Source organism: Microtus oregoni, unplaced genomic scaffold, assembly GCF_018167655.1.
Source record: "Microtus oregoni isolate MIOR12 unplaced genomic scaffold, Mior012 000009F_ref0000495, whole genome shotgun sequence".
In the NCBI taxonomy this organism is placed as follows: domain Eukaryota; kingdom Metazoa; phylum Chordata; class Mammalia; order Rodentia; family Cricetidae; genus Microtus; species Microtus oregoni.
The window spans coordinates 46,926,698-46,943,157 of NW_024543068.1; the positions used below are offsets into that span (position 1 = coordinate 46,926,698).

Consider the following 16,460-nt stretch of genomic DNA (forward strand, 5'->3'; position numbering starts at 1 on the left):
TGGTGACAATGTTCCAGCCCTACCATGGGTTGCCCACTGATGCCACCCACGCAAGAGACTGCTTCACTAGGAGGGAGTACATGCACCGATACCCTTTGCTCACAGGTGCCCGATTCCTGAACATCTCTCCTGCGGTTCTGCCTCCTGAATGCTGTCCTGACAGAGGCAGGACAGAGAGACAGTCATTCTGGACTTGCCACTGACAGCTGAAGGAGAACCAGAACAGCTCAAGACCAGGCATGGAGAAGAGACGCAGAAGCAGAGAGACGATAAGAAGACAGAGAGCCGCTAGAAAGCTATAGAGAGTCTACGGTCATACCACCCTGGACATGCCAGGCTTCATATGATCTTGAAAATCAATGAGGTTAGCATTTGAATAGGTAAAGGCTGTAAAGAGTCAGAGAAGAAAAACCGCAGTTTCTGGTGATCAGAAAAATTTCAGAGAGCTTTGAATTTCTAAGATCAAGGTTCTTGGTGCCCAGGTGAGCTTTAACTGTGACCACTGCCAAGGGCATAGGATATTGATATTCACGGCTACTCAGGGGGACTGTGACGCTCGTCAAGCTAAGGTTTCTGATATATTAGACCTGCGCAGGGGACTGAGGGTCTTGATATTCAAGGGCCACATGGAGATTGTGACACTTACAGGGTCAAGGATCCTGAAACTGGCCCACGAGCTATGGTACTAGAGGGTGCTATTTGCTGCGTCTCCTCCTAATGCTCAGTGTCAGCTCACCAGACACTGAGAGCCATGGAAGCTGTTGAAGAGCAACATCTCAAGAGTGTCTAATCTCTCCATGATTTCTATCCAGGCGGAGCCGAAAGACCCTCAACCACCGAGGTATAGCTAGGATTGCTAGTCCGGAGAAAAGCACAGATTGAGAATGTAAATATGGGGTCTTGCTTTCCTGCTTGGGGAGGGGGAACACAGAAAACACAATTAGATCTAGCTGCCCTTTTGAGGAAGAAAAGGAGAGCGAGCAGGACATTTATTTAAAAAAAGACATCAGTCTCCAGAGAGAACTAGATTCATTTACAAGAGAGGAGTGAACTCAGTTCTTAATTCCCACAGCAGGTGGGTGCTAATGAGGAAAATTAAATTGTTACAGACAAAATAAAGAAGTTAATTTTTTCCCTGCACATTTGTGTGGTGAGAAAAGCTTTGGAAACCTCTGCTGTATTCTTGCATGTGTGTGTGTGTGTGTGTGTGTGTGTGTGTGTGTGTGTATGTGTGTGTGAGAGAGACAGAGAGAGAAAAAGAGAGACAGAGAGACAGAGAGAGAGACAAAGAAACAGAGAGACAGAGAGAATAGGAAAGATAGGTATGAAAAAGTTTTATCTAAAAATGTAGAGGTAGTATTGACAGGAAAGGGGAAAATTGGGGCATATATTTGGGTGGTTCTGGTAACTAGTGGCCAGTGCTCTCGATACTAACCTGATTCCACTGGTGAACATTGTTGTTGGTCGGAAAAACTAGAATGGGAAAGAGGTCACCAAAACTGTAAGCCAAACATAAGGAACAAACAGAAAATTCACTTAGCACTGCTCAGGACATCACAAAAGACTATGTTGAAGAAATAATTCGGGATGTGCCATAAAATATGGGTGAGTGACAACAATTTCCAAGGAGCTCGTTGAAGAGCTCAGAAGCAACAGACACAGGTACGCACACTTGCAGACACTGTAGTGCATAGAACGTGAAGGGAAGGATAAGACAAAGAGGGCCAAGATGGAAGCGTGGTACAGAGTTACACTGTATTCCAGAGGATACAGGGACCTGCATGTGGATGTTGTTCCCGTTACTCTTCTGCTGACACCCCCAATGACTTCTCTGGACAATAGCCTCATGTTCTAGGTGTCAAATAACAATCTCAGGTGTACTGTGGAGAAGGATGTCCCAGGTCATATAAGTTTGGAAAATGTCCTGTGTTATAGGTTGTGTGATTGGTTGTATTAGAAAGGCTGCTGTAGGCTCCTAAGTTTGCATGCTTGGTGCTCAGTTGGTTGAAGTGTTTGGTGAAGCTGGAAGAGAGGTGGCCTTGTAGCCTTGTTGGGAGAGACGTGACACTGCCAGTGTCCCATCGTTCCAGTTCTCTCTCTCTCTCTGTTTGGTGGTTGTTGTTTTAACATATGAACTCCCATGCCTACTTGCCTGCTGCCATGCTCCCTTCCATGATGGTCATACTCTCACCCTTTGAAACTGTAAGCAAGCCCCAGATGAAATGTTTTATAAGTGGTCTTGGTCATGGTGTCTCTTTCTAGTCAAAAAAGTAACTGAGACAGGTTGGATCTGGTTGGAGTCTGCTGCCAGGGTCTGCTATGATTCATGATCTGAAGCTCAGGGTGGTCCTCTTAGGGAGGTAGTGCAGCCTTTATGGGGTGAGGCCTCGTAAGAGGTTGGTAGATTTTGGATGGCCTACTTTTAGAAGATAGTTCTCATCTTGTCCTTCAGTTTCTCAGAAAATTATTATAAAAACAGAAAGCCTCTTTCCTCCTGTTCTTTTTGTTTCTGATTCAAGAAAGACATATCGCTTGCTCTTGAGTACATTCCATAATCTGCCATTTGTCATGAGGTCCTTGCCAGAACTGAGCGTCCCTATTTTCCCCCAAACTATGAACTCAAGGAAATGTTTTTCTCTAATATACTCCATGTCAGAACTTTGTGATAAAAAGCTGAATGGTAAGTCTTGTATCAAATGCTGTATCACCCAATTATTAAAGAATCACAATATATGTTTATATATTAAAAATTATAAAAAGTTCTATTGTAAAAAATCTGGGTCATTGGTTACTTAACACAGCAGATTTTCAGCAGTGATTTATGGAGCCCTTTTTAAAATAAAATAATTTAAACTAACCTAAAAGTACTGTTTAGATTCTTCTATTTACAGCGCCCCAGTTCCTTACATGAGAACTATAAATTCTTCCTGACCTGGTCCTGTCTGTGAAACAAACTTTCTCAGCATTTTCTGATTGGTTATATTGCTTTAGATCCACCTGCTTCCTCTTTTTTTTTTTTTTTTTTTCAGATCAGGGAAGAAATTGCTATTCTGTTTGTCTTCTCTGAGTCTGATGAACCTTTATAGTATATATTTACAATGGTTGGATCTCCACTGTTCTTTGAGTCCCTTAGGGGTAGAATAAATATTTCATTAATTTCTGCTTTTCTGTCATCTAAGCAAATGCCTAGCACATAGCAACAACTCAGTTTATGTTAAACAACTAGATGGCAACAATACTATCTAGCGATAGTAGAGGAGAGACAGATTTGAGTGACAAGACTAGAAATAAGATGTAAGGAAAGTCCATGTGGTTGTTAGAGAGGATTCAGGTTGTAATAAGGTAGTTAGAATGGGTACCAAACTAGGGCAGGGTAAAGATTTATTGACCATTTGTCTTATGCCAGGCTCTGGGCAAGCAGCTATCCATCTTGTCTATCCACACACACACCTTTATCGGGCGGGCCTTGGCATGTTGCACCATCCTAGCTAAGGAACCTCTAAAGCTTGCTTGTGAGCCTTTCCTTCTTTAAAGTCCCACATGCAGATGTCCCCTTTGTCTAGAGTTGAGCTGTTTGAGGAAGATCATCAGGTTCCCAGGCAGCTGTCCACAGGCCGATGGTATGTGGCCTATAAAGATTGTGCCTCAGGTTCTGCCCTGATTACTTCTGAGGCAATCATTCCATCTGACCCTTCCTCTTGAGCAGCTTAAAAATGAAAGAAGCAAGAGGGATCAGTGGAATGGCAAAGGAGAGAAGTATCCATAGGAAAGACAGTGATACAGCGGGGAGCATTACATGTAATGAGCTAGGAGAAGGCAGTTGGCGTAGAACAGACTGCAGTGGATAATCAGAGGAAGAGGGAGCAGGTCACGGTGTTGACATAGTCCTTAGGACAGATATAGTGAATGCTTGTCTTTGAAAGCGTGAGTCTGAGTAGATGAACATCAAAACATCTGCAACAGTGTCCGGAGAGGTTTCCTTTGCTTTCTGCATCTCCCTTTCCATCTACTTATGACACCCTGTAAAATGCTTTATAAGATTCTGAGATAATCAGAGCATCCCCGCTCTCTTGAACCTGAAACAGCCAGCATTGTTCTGAGTTTTGCCGGTGAGATAACCTGGGTGCAGAGACACTAGGTATTTTTCTCAGGCTCATAGAACTAGTAATCAGGGAGTGGAGTCAGAGGCAGAGCTAGATTTGCCCAACTCAGAGCTGATATTACATCTCACTCAATATAAAACTTCCTCCATCTGGGATGAGAAGAGCAGATTCAAGGAACACTGTAGAATTAGCATCCTTGGTGCTTGGTGACCTAGTAACTGCTTCATTTGCATTTCATTAAACAAAAGGTCTTGGCACTTCCTTTTGCCTCTTCTCTCACCTTTCTCTTTTTATAAGCCTGCATTTGCACTGTAGGAAGGTGACATAGAATCACAGATCCAAGGGGTGGGTGCTGTTGAGCTTAGGTCTTTTTGTTCTTTTTGAAATATTTCAGAAACACTTGTCCTTTGCTGCAGTTTAATAGCAGAGATTTAAACACAGTACCTCATAAGTGGTACTTGGGAGAGGACAAGCTTTTCTGCTATTGAGTAGTTTAGGTGTTATGGAGTTTGTGACCCCTGGGAAAAGACCATAGACTCAATCCAATTATAGTGAAAAGATTTTTTGATTAGCTGCTAGCAGGAGGAACAATCTCTAAGTCAAATATAATATTGCTGTGAAGAAAGGGGTATGGGGAAGAGGTTTTAAAGTGGAAAGCCACAGAAGATCTTCAATATCTACTCAAGCAAGCAGAATCTGGTCTCATCTGCCAAGTTTAAGTGGTTAAGGTTACTCAAAACAATCTTTGGGTATCTACGTAAGCAAGTTACAGAAGCCAAAAAGACAGTTGTATCATGACAAGTACATGGTTACTGCTGTACAGATCTATGTGGGGGTCACTGAGTCGGGGTTCCTGAGAACTTATCTTCCAAGGACTGGAGTCAGAGACAAACGGCTAGTGAGTACTAGGATGTCAAGCATAAAATGGAGTTTCTTTAGCCATCACATTCTTCAATGACTCTAGGTCATATCAATCAAATCATTGATTCACGTTTATGTAGTGCTAAAGGCTGATATCTTTATTAAGTCATCTACTCAGATCCCAGGCCCCATCCTGAGTAATCATTTTTGTAACTCTCTGATTTTAACAGGTATTTGTAATACTGAAGGAAGCTGGAGGCCAGCATGAGCCTTCCTTTGCAAATAGGCGTCATAAAGAGATTTATGCTAGAGAGGAGAGAAGTGACTCCTTTTGGTAGAGGGAAACTAGTTTCCTTTGGACCTAATGTTTCAGCCTTTGGTTAATGATAAGACTGATGTAGTCTCTTGTGTAACTGCTTCTCAGCTGAACTAGGGGAATTCTGTCAGCAGCTGGGGCGCTAACTGTTAGGAAATTTCATCATGAGCATCTGGCTGACATTGGTTTTAGCATGTTCAGTGCCTGAGAGTTTCAAATGCCCACCTGAGGCTGGTGTGTTCGGAGCAGTTTGCAGTCTTTAGTTTCTTGAAAATTTGATGGGAAAAATATAAACTAGGAACAGAAGGTAAAATAGGGAACTTAGGGAATAAAAATCTTTTTTTTTTCCCCCAAAGCAAGTCTTTATTTGTGTTCTTTTGTCCTGAATTGAAAAACATCTAGTCGTAACTTTCAGATCAGGGAGAAACGAGTGGCAAGTTCTTTCTTTTCTGCAATTATTAATACACTTTATTTTCTTTTTAAATTAAATTTATTTGTTTTACATCCCTACTGCAGCTTCCCCTCCCTCCTCGTTTCCCATTCCCTCCCTCTACTCCCCCCCCCCCCAATCCATTCCTCTTCTCTTTCTGTTCAGAAAAAGACAGGCCTCCCACGGGTATCATGATAAGCATGATAAGCTTGGCATATCAAGGTGTGGTATCTCCCCTTGGATTAACGTTGGGCAAAGCAACTCAGTATGAGGAATAGGTTCCCAACAGCCAGCCAAAGCACTAGGGACAGCCCTGGCTTTCACTGTTAGAAGTCCCATAAGTAGACCAAGCTACACAGCTATCACATACATGTAGAGGGCCTAGATCAGCCAAGGGGAAAAATCATAACTTCATTGGTTAATGTCAAACTCTAAACTTTTGAAGTCTTAGTGATATAGCAATAGGATAACAGGAGGGAAAGTAATTTGAAACATTTAAAAACTGTTTTATATATAACTTGAATCATTTTTTATACCTTTATACCTTGGATTTACACACCTTAAATCACTTTCTCAGACCCTTACAACTTACTTAGGCTTTCATATCCTTAGACCTTTATATACCTTAAATTACTTTTTTAGACCTGCATAATTTATTTAAGCTTTCATATCCTCAGACCTTTACAACTCACACCCTAAATCATTTTCTTTTTTTCTTTTTTTTTTTTTTTTTTTTTTTTATTTTTCGAGACAGGGTTTCTCTGTAGCTTTTGGTTCCTGTCCTGGAACTAGCTCTTGTAGACCAGGCTGGCCTCGAACTCACAGAGATCCGCCTGCCTCTGCCTCCCGAGTGCTGGGATTAAAGGCGTGCGCCACCACCGCCCGGCCTAAATCATTTTCTTAAACCCTCATAACCTTTATAAACTCCATTTTTTTGATTACTAGTTGATTATTGAGAACAGTCATTGAAAAGTAATTTTTTTAAAAAAAAATTAAAGTAATAGGAAAAGTTACATTGAAACCTGTTTTTTTGAGTTTACATCTTTTAATGTGAAGCCTGTTGGCAAATAAACTCTATGAATCTACTTTTTCAGCAGACATTCTAGTAGCTCGAGGTAAAGCAAGGCCTGGTTTTCTGCTTATGAAATGGACTGATCAGACAGCTGCTTGCATGCTTTTGTTCAACCTGGCAATATCTTCAGAGATCTGAGAAGGATAAATTTGAGCAAGAAATATAATTAAATGGCCTCTGTCTCAATGAAAATGACAGAGACTTATCTAGAAGGCTCCTCTGAGACCCTGTATGGTTGTTTTGGGGGTGAGGTCATTGCTGTCGTCACACAGGACAATGTTAAGTCTTCACAGCCACACAAGTGGCATCAGACTCAACTGCTAGGCGCAGAAAGAAGATCTGGGAAACTCTTTAACTCTTTTTTTTTTTTTTAATTGTGGGTGAGGCATTTGAGAGGTTGACTTACCTTGGGAAGCAAAGTGGAACAGTCAGTTCTTAGTGTCCTGCTTGTCCACAGCTTGAGCAGGGTCCTGGCGGTGGGTAAGGCACGGAGCATTTCTCTGCTAGTGTCTAGTGTTACCATAATTCAGGTGAACTTGTCTGCTGTGTCACCCATCTTTCTGAGAGGAGACTTTAGGGCTGCCTCTAGGAACCGACAGTCAGGAGAAGCGTTATTTAATTAAACACAAACTCTTAGGAGTTGAGGGTCAACATTCAATTTATTAAGTATACCTGATTTTAAACAAAGTTAATTTGTTTTTAGTGGCTTGGGTCAGGGTTAACCTTGAAAATATACACAGAAAGCTAATTAAAGCGTGTTCTGAAAAGGAATTACATTTGTATTGAAGAACCAAATTCCTCCATTTTGTTCTCCACCTCCATCTTGTGTCTTGTGTAAGCTGTTTTCCTTAAAACATTCCAGTCCTCAGAAATGGCTAAGGACAAAAGTAACAGGGTGAGCACCTCTAAAGTACAGATAACTGCAGAATGTCCCCACCCATAGGTCAGCCGATAAGAAAACTTGAAAAGCATCAGGTCAGGTTTGAAAATAAAATTTCTGAAAAGTCCTTAGACACGAGCCAATCTGGATTGAACCCATCACCCTGGTAATGTAACCTTTCTGGTTTTTGCCTTTAAATAGTGCCCCCTAGAAGGGCAGGGTACCTCCTCTTGCTGCTGCTGTGCTAGTTGCTTCGATTAGGTCCCTGCCGGCTTCTACTGTACACACAATGAACCTTGCTTTTGCATTTTGGTGAGTTGGTCTCCCTGGTGGTCTCTTGGGGTCCTCATGGACTGGGCATAACAGTATTTACCATGATTAGTCCACAGAGAGACTGGAAACTTATTTTTTTCATTATTTTAATAATATTTTTATCCTTTTATTTTTCACCATTACAGAATATCACAGTTTCTTGTATGATTCAGTTTATCCAAAGATTAATGAATTAAAACTTAATGAGTTTAGTAAAGATAAAGGGGCTATGCAATCATCTTTTAGTCAGTTGTTACCTGAGTAGACCTTAGGGATTTATAAACTTTATTTATCGAATATTTTTTATTTATTAGGTATACGGATAATTTTTGTTTAAAAATTTTAAGACAAAAGTCATCATAGAAAAATATATCCTGAAAGAAATTGATCTAAAATATCTTGGAGACCTGTTGCAGCTTTAGTCTTAAGGGGAAATACCAAGAGTTGATTTAAAGTTGCATACATGTAAGTGTGTATTAGCAAATTAAGTTTTTTTTAAATGATTAGCGTTTTTGTTACAAGCTTTAAACTAACTTCTTTTTGCTTTTAATTTTAGAGCCCCCCCCCTCCACAAATATATCACAGATTCTGAGAGGAACAAATTTGCTTTCCAGAAAGAGTTTTGAATATTCATGACCTTGAATGGAGGAATAGTTTTTATAAACAGGAACCAAGAAAGAGGGAAGAAGTCAAAGAGCTAGACATCTGTGATTACATTTGAAATTACCTGGTGCACAAGAGAAGGAAACACAGAACATGCAACAAACCCGCTTAGGAGTTTATTAGAGGGGGCGTGTACAGGCCTGGGGAAGTCAGTGTGCAGAGAGAGACGAGGAAGATGGCAATCCAGTTTTTAAAAGCTGCCTAGCCTATGCGCAAAGGGGGTTGACGTGACTGTGTCGGGGCTCACACATGGGCGCAAGGGCTTAGCTGAGCCATATGTGGATGATGCAACCACGCACGTACATGGGTCACGCGAGGTCCTTTAAGATTCCCGGGGCCATTAGGCACTTCTGCCTGAGGTCTTGTCTGCACATGCATGGCCCTAGAACCCGGAAGTGTGGGCCTTATTCTGACTGAAATCATAACATTTAGCCATCTAAATGTTGTATATAAATTCTTTTTTGATTAACAGATTTAAATGCATGAGATGTAGCAATAACAAATAAATTTACCATTTGTTGTAACAAAACATTTTTATGGTGGTGTTAGATGATACCTGGAGCCTTTGCCAGCAAATATGGCAGCTTTCCCATTGCTGCATAGTCGGACCCCATCCTTATTTTTAGGTTTTAGCTTGTATACCGTAGTTTATCCAGAAAATTTGGAGGCCTCATACAAATAGGGCCTAATTACATATCAACAGATGGGAGGAGTGGCTGGACGCTTAGGTGAAGCTTCAGTGACCTTGCCTATCTCCTATTTTGAAGGAATATTAACTTTTAACAAGTCCAACTCTGATAATTTTACACAGGAATACCTGAAGTTATTACTAAGAGATTTTAGACAGAAGGTTTATTTTTGTTTTTAGTTTGTGTTTGTAGATGGGAGCAGACAACCTGAAAAGTTTAATTATATATATATATATATATATATATATATATATATATATGTATATATGTATATATATATATAGTCATTAAGTTGAAGAATAATTTATGTATCTTTAAACTAGAGGCCATTAAACAGAAAATTATATAGAGCAGATGTCTATAGGAACTCAGAAATTGTTGGTATCAGGTTGTTTCTGTTTTCTTTACAAATTTTTAATCATGTTCAATAAGCTCAAAAGTTTTAATGTCAAGAACGTTTATGTTTTAGACGTTTTAAAGCACACAGCTCCCTTCATTTTGCCTTGCCCTAGAATCAGATGACCTTTTGACCCAGGACAGAGATTCGGAAGGAAGCTTTTAAACAAAGATGCCTAGGTCAGAACCATTCCCCAATTCCAGAGCCGGCTTTTTAATAGCAATATTGCCCATATGCCAAAGACATCCGTATCCCTGCAAAACTGAAGCCAGTGATCAAAGGGAGATACCAGAGCAAATGAAATTCAAATAGACATAGAGATAAGAAAGCCTGGGTGCAGCTCACCTGCAGTAGTGCATCAAAACAGTAGGGAGCAGAACAGGGGCCTTACAGTGCCTGGGAGGGCTTTGCACCAGGAGGGACCACATTCCCTCAGCCTCACAGATCAGGGAGTGGTGGCAGTCAGAACTCAATGGTCAGAGACGGAAGCCAGCTGGGAGATAGAACAAGCAGGTAGAGATATCTTTCAGCAGCAGGGTGAGGGAAAAGGATTGTATATAGACGGGCATCAAGAAGTACCCAGTGTACCTGTGGGACTTACATAGCAGGCTTATAGGAACCAGTGAGAGGGACAGAGAATAGAGCAAGCTTCATTGAGGAGCTAGCTTGGAGGCAGCCAGACATCCTGAAAATGTAGCTTGCAGCTTGGGAGCAATTTGGCTGTGCTCAGTCTAACCCCATCTCTGCAACAAGGCATGAAAACATAAATCCAACAGGCAACAGAGAATAATGGAAAAAGACAGCACAGAAACACAATCAGCAAAGACAAGATGAACTCAGACATGTGGTGGCCATCTTCATCCATACACCAAAACCAGAAGGAAAGTAAGGCATACACTTTGTCTGAGAGACTGGGTCTATGATCCTGTTGGATCTTACCTTTTTTACGCTACAAATATCTGGACTCTGAAACAGCACAGAACAACTCATTGATGGTTCAAGTGTGAGAAGCATGTTGACCAGCAATCTTACTTTCATTTTGCTTTCAACTGGCAATTTTGGGGCAGTTGCCATCTGGGCTCCCTGGAGCCTGTCAAGTCCACTTTGGACTTGCTCCCTCTGGGGCCTATCGCTGAACCCTAGACCCAAGTCCAGGGTCTGCTAGAGATCTCACTGAGGCCTCCAAATACCATGGAATTTGTTACCCCCAGTAAAATACCATAGACTCAATCAATTATAATTAAAGGATTTATTGATTAGCTCCTGGCAGGAGGAACAATCTCTGAGCCAAGTTGATATTGCTGAGAAGTTTAAGTGGTTAAGGTGATTCAAAACAGTCTTCAGGTATCTGTGTAAGCAAGTTATAGAAGCCAAAAAAGGCAGTTATTCATATTATAGCAACGAGGTGTCATGGTTGTATTTTCTGGGTGTGGGGGGGGGGGGGTCACTGAGTCAGGGTTAAGGAGAACTTACCTTCCAGGGACTGGAGTCAGAGACAAACAGTGGGTCCGGAGACAGATGCCTAGCATCAGATGGCGTTTCATTAGATATATTACATGGACACGAGAGGAGGCAGCACTATACCCCACAAAATTCACAACAGTCTTCATTCTTCATAGCTGTCCTGGATGAATCTTGGCCTATTTCTTCTGCCTTCAAGAAGACCCCACCCTCTCCTGTGTCTGAAAGGAAAGTTTATTCACAAATATTTGCAAATTTAAAGATACATGATTAGACACAAAATAGTCTAAACTTCAACGTTTGTAAGTATAAAATTTTTTTCCTAAGGTGTTTTTGATAAATAGTACTCTGTATATGGAAACATGAATGTATTCTGTATTTTTCTTTTCTGGGTGCATGGTAAGTCTCATGCAATCAGAAATAAGTTTTTTTTTTGTTACTGTATTTCTAGCCCAAGTTCAGAATCTGCCATGTAATGGCTCCATGCATTACACTGGATTGTATCCATGTTGAGGCCTTAATCCACAGTGTCTGAGGGAAAGTGATATGCAAGGCTATGACCGCCACCTGTAAGTTAGTCAGGAAGGCCTCATTAGAAACCTGTCCTGGTGGCACCCTTCTTTTCAATATCTATCCTTCAAAATTATGAGAAAATCATTGTAGCTTCAACCACTTGATCTCTGCTATCTGCCAATGCTGACCGTAATAGACTAACACAATACTCAAAAATACTTTGGAATTGAGGAAAGTATGATAAAGGCAGGTGGGAGAAGAGACCCAGCTTGAGCAAGTCACTTCAAATACCTGTTCATATTTCTATTTCCTGTAGGACAAAATACAGATGATGACTCCCTTCTGTGCTGGCTCTTCAAAGTGTCAACTTGGATGAATGGAATCACCTGAGACGAATGCCCAAGATCAAAAATACTGAATACAGCTTATGCTGGAGAGGATGTGGGGTAAGGGGAACACTCCTCCATTGCTGGTGGGAGTGCAAATTTGTACAGCCACTTTGGAAATCAGTACAGTGATTTCTCAGAAAATTAGGAAACAATCTGCCTCAAGACCTAGCAATACCACTTTTGAGTATATACCCAAAGGAAGTTTAACCGTGCCACAAGAACATGTGCTCAGCTATGTTCATAGCAGCATTGTTTGTCATAGCCATAACCTGGAAACAACCTAACTGCCCCTCAAATGAAGAATGGATAAGGAGAATGTGGTACATTTACACAATGGAGCACTACTCAGCAGTAAAAGATAATGACATCTTGAAAATTGCAGACAAATGGATGGATGGATCTAGAAAAAAAAACATATAGAGTGAGGTAAGCCAGACCCAGAAAGACAAATATAATATGTAGTCGTAAGTGACTTTTAGACACAAAATAAAGAAAAACCAGCCTACAATCCACAACCCCAGAGAACCTTGGCAACAAAGAGAACCCTAAAAGAGTCATTCATGGATCTAAATAGGAAGGAAAAAAGACAAGATCTCCTGAGTAAATTGTGAGTGTGGGTATCACAGGAAAGGATAGAAGGGGAAAGGGTTGGAAGGGAAGGGAGCAGAGAAAAATGTGTATCGCAATAAAAACAATAAAAATTAGTAAATAGGAAAAAAAGAATCACTTCAGAGGAGTCTGTGGGCATGCCTGTGCCTGGTTATATTGATTAGGCTAACTTTACAGAGTGAGTGGCACCATTCCCTAGGATGGGCTGTTAGACCACATCAACATGAGAACGTCATCTGTGCATAAATAGTCATCTTCCTATGCTTTCTGACCATGGGCCAGCTGGACTGGGACCAGCTGCCTCGGATTTCTAACCTCAAAGTTTCAGCCAAAGTAAACCCCTTTAACCTTCAATTAAACTTTAAGTTGGTATTTTATCACAAAAACAGGAAAAATCATAAGACACTTGCTCTGAGTTCTAGGCAGGTCTAAATATGGGTGTACAGGGAGTACATGCACACACTGCAAAGCTATTCCGGGCTTAGTTGCTCTTGTTTAAGAAACAACCCCTACCCCCATCCTGTCACCAAAGCGCTTATTCAATGACTTCTTTTTTCGTTGTCTGTGATGCCTGCTGCTCGAAGGTGAGGTCTGGAAACATCGTTTCTTATTTTACTGCAGAAATTCGTTTTAGTTGCTAAAAGAAAGATAATTTAGATAACAGCAAAAAAGATACAGTTTTCTTTTTCTTTGACTCCTGTTTCTTTCAAACAATCAATCCATATACACAAAAATAACAAGGTATATGATCACTTTATGTATATATTTGAATCATCTCATGCTAAAGTGTGAGGGACCTTTGAGGCTTTTTTTTTTTGTGCTAAGTCCTATCCAGAGCAAGAGGCAATCTGAGGTATTTTCTGTAAGATAACACCTATATCACCATCTGCTTCTGAGTCCTTGTACAAAACTAAAAGGAAGACTAAGAACATTGTCAACAGTACTGAGGTATTGTTGGACTTTTAGTGAAATTTTATAGAAAGGCTGCTGCAAGCGTTGGCAATGCTGAGTGATTAAGTGCTAGGAAGCTGGATATAAGCACAGTGCTGTAGTATATATTACTTACAGTCAACAGTATCATAATGTGGCGATGGTCTCTGTACAGGCACCAGATGCAAGGAAGCTGTTAATGCACCAGAGCATGGACACAAGAGCTAAGGAAATCAGGTAGAGTGTGCTGTCTGCTTTTAACATAAGAAAGCAGTCTCATTGAAGAAAACAACAAGCTATACATCGTCCTTCCCCCAATCCAAGCATTCCAACATAGACAGTTACTCCTCCTTATCGGAGGGTCAGAGAATTAAGTCCAGGCCTCAAAGTGAGACCAATACCAGGCCTATTATGGGAAAAGCCAGTGTTGGGAGAAGTCTCACCACCCTGACCACCAGGTCTTCCTTTCAGGTGGCGCTGCTGGTGCGGCTTCAAGGAGGGCTGCCCAAGGCCTCGGCTACTCCTTCACTTTCGGTGGTAAAATGGAGAAAAAGATTGTAGGTGCTGGGGAACATGGCAGTGCCGGGCACTGCAGGGGATGGGGACCACAGCACCTGTATAACAAGGTAGCACAGGGCACCACCTCAGAACCTGGTGCTAGTTCCAGTGAGAACCATAGCCCACAGAAGCTAAAGTCTCTGTACTCAATCCAAAGTTCATAGATGGAGTCTCTAGATTGGCCCTCACACCGAGCATGGAGATCCATGTGTCAATAGAACAGAAACAAGATTTTTGTCTCATCAGTCCCAGACTTGGGATGAGGCAGGGGCACACTAAACTTCCTGACCTTGTGAGCCTACTTGAGATCTGTTGCACAAGCCATTTAAAATGTTTAAATTTTCTGCAGTGAAGCAAGACCATTCTATGGTTGAGGGGCACCTAGGTTGTTTCCAGGTTCTGGGTATTATGAATACTGTTGCTATGAACACAGTTGAGCAAATGTCCAGTGGCAGTGATTGAACATTCTTTGGGTATATGTCCAAGATTGGTATAACTGTGACTTGAGATAGACTGATTCCCACTTTTCTGAGAAACCACTATACCTATTTTCAATGTGGTTGTACAATTTTGCACTCTCCCCAGCAGTGGAGGAGTGTTCCCCTTAGTCTACATCCTGTCCAACATAGGCTGTCATTACTGTTTTTGATCTTAGCCATTCTGACTGGTTTAAGATGGTATCTCAGAATCATTTTGATTTTTATTTCCCTGATGGCTAAGGGTGTTGAACAATTCTTTAAGTGTATCTTGACCTTTTGAGATCTTTCTGTTGAGAATTCTCTGTTTAAAACTGTACCACCTTTTAAAATTGGATTATTTGATATTTTGATGTCTAGTTTTTAAATTTTTTTTGAGATCAGCCTTCTGTCAGATGTGGGCTTAGTGAAAATCTTTTCCCAATCTGTAGGCTGCTGTTTTGTCCTATTGACAGTGTCCTTTGCCTTGCAGAAACTTTTCAGTTTCAGGAGGTCCTATTTATTAATTTTTATCTCTGTGTCTGTGCTGCTGGTGTTCTATTCAGGAGTTGTCTTCTGTGCAATGCATTCAAGGATACTTCTCACTTCTAACAGTTTCAGTGTAACTGGATTTATGTTGAGGTCTTTGACCCACTTTGACTTGAGTATTGTATGGAGGATAGATACGGATCTATCTATCTTTCTTATTCATACATTTTTACTTGTTCTATTATATTCATGATTAAGTTAAGCTGCTATCATTTCAAATAGCTGGTTATAATTTAAAGGTGAGGATTAGGAATCCTTTTATTTTTTTGTTGCATAAGAAATAAAAATTTATTATCTGAAGCTGTGCAGTTTTTGCAATCAGTTTTACATAGCGTTGGCTGCTACACTGATTGAAACATCTTGTACCATTAGAGAAGTCTCTGCTAAGATTTCTCATACTCAAACTTCTGACTCTAATCTGAAAATTAAAGATGTGTGATCCAGATGTTCGTTCCAGATGTGTGATCCAGATGTTCATTTCCAGATGTGCGATCCAGATGTTCATTCCAGATGTGCGATCCAGATGTTCATTCCAGATGCTCATTCCAGATGTGCGACCCAGATGCTCATTCCAGATGTGCGAATCAGGTGCTTATTCCAGATGTGCGATTCAGATGTTCGTTTCCAGATGTGCGATACAAAAATATGGGACGCTTCACAAATTTGCGTGTCGTCCTTGCGCAGGGGCCATGCTAATCTTCTCTGTATCGTTCCATTTTTAGTATATGTGCTGCTGAAGTGAGCACTAGGAATCCTTTTGTTAATCATAGTGAAAAACTTATAACATACAAGCAAAAATCTTAAGCAAGGAATCAAAACACACCACACTAATAACTTACAAGAAGAATATAAGAGAGAGAGAAAGAGAGTGAAAGCGAGTGAGCCAGCAAGCGAATGAGAGAGAGCCAAAATCAATCTATCTGGATATTTGCTGCAAGAATAAATTATATTATAATAACTTGTATTAATGACAGAGAAATTCAGACTTTTAGTCAAGAATATGGTTTAAGTTCAGATTCAAAGTGATTAAGTTTGCAGTAATTGTTTCATTAAGAAAGCTTGATTGAGCCATTGCACTTTACTATTTCTTTTAAGCATAACGACTTACTGCTTAGGATTGCTGTGTCTTTCCTACACTTTCTTGGACTTATCTATATGTACGTCACTGAGGTTGAGTACTTGGATTGAAACTTTTACTTTTTGGCATGAAAAGCAATGTCTGAAACTATCCTATGATTGCTAATCTTGATTATCAACTTGATACAATATGTAA

General features: G+C 40.7%; 1 non-coding gene across 1 annotated transcript; it reads right to left on the reverse strand.

Annotated features, from left to right (window-relative positions):
- Nucleotides 1-15,826: 15,826 nt before the first annotated feature.
- LOC121452640 lies at nt 15,827-15,933 on the reverse strand. Its single transcript, XR_005974884.1, has one exon. It is a non-coding gene; the product is annotated as a U6 spliceosomal RNA (small nuclear RNA).
- Between the last annotated feature and the right edge of the window lie 527 nt (nt 15,934-16,460).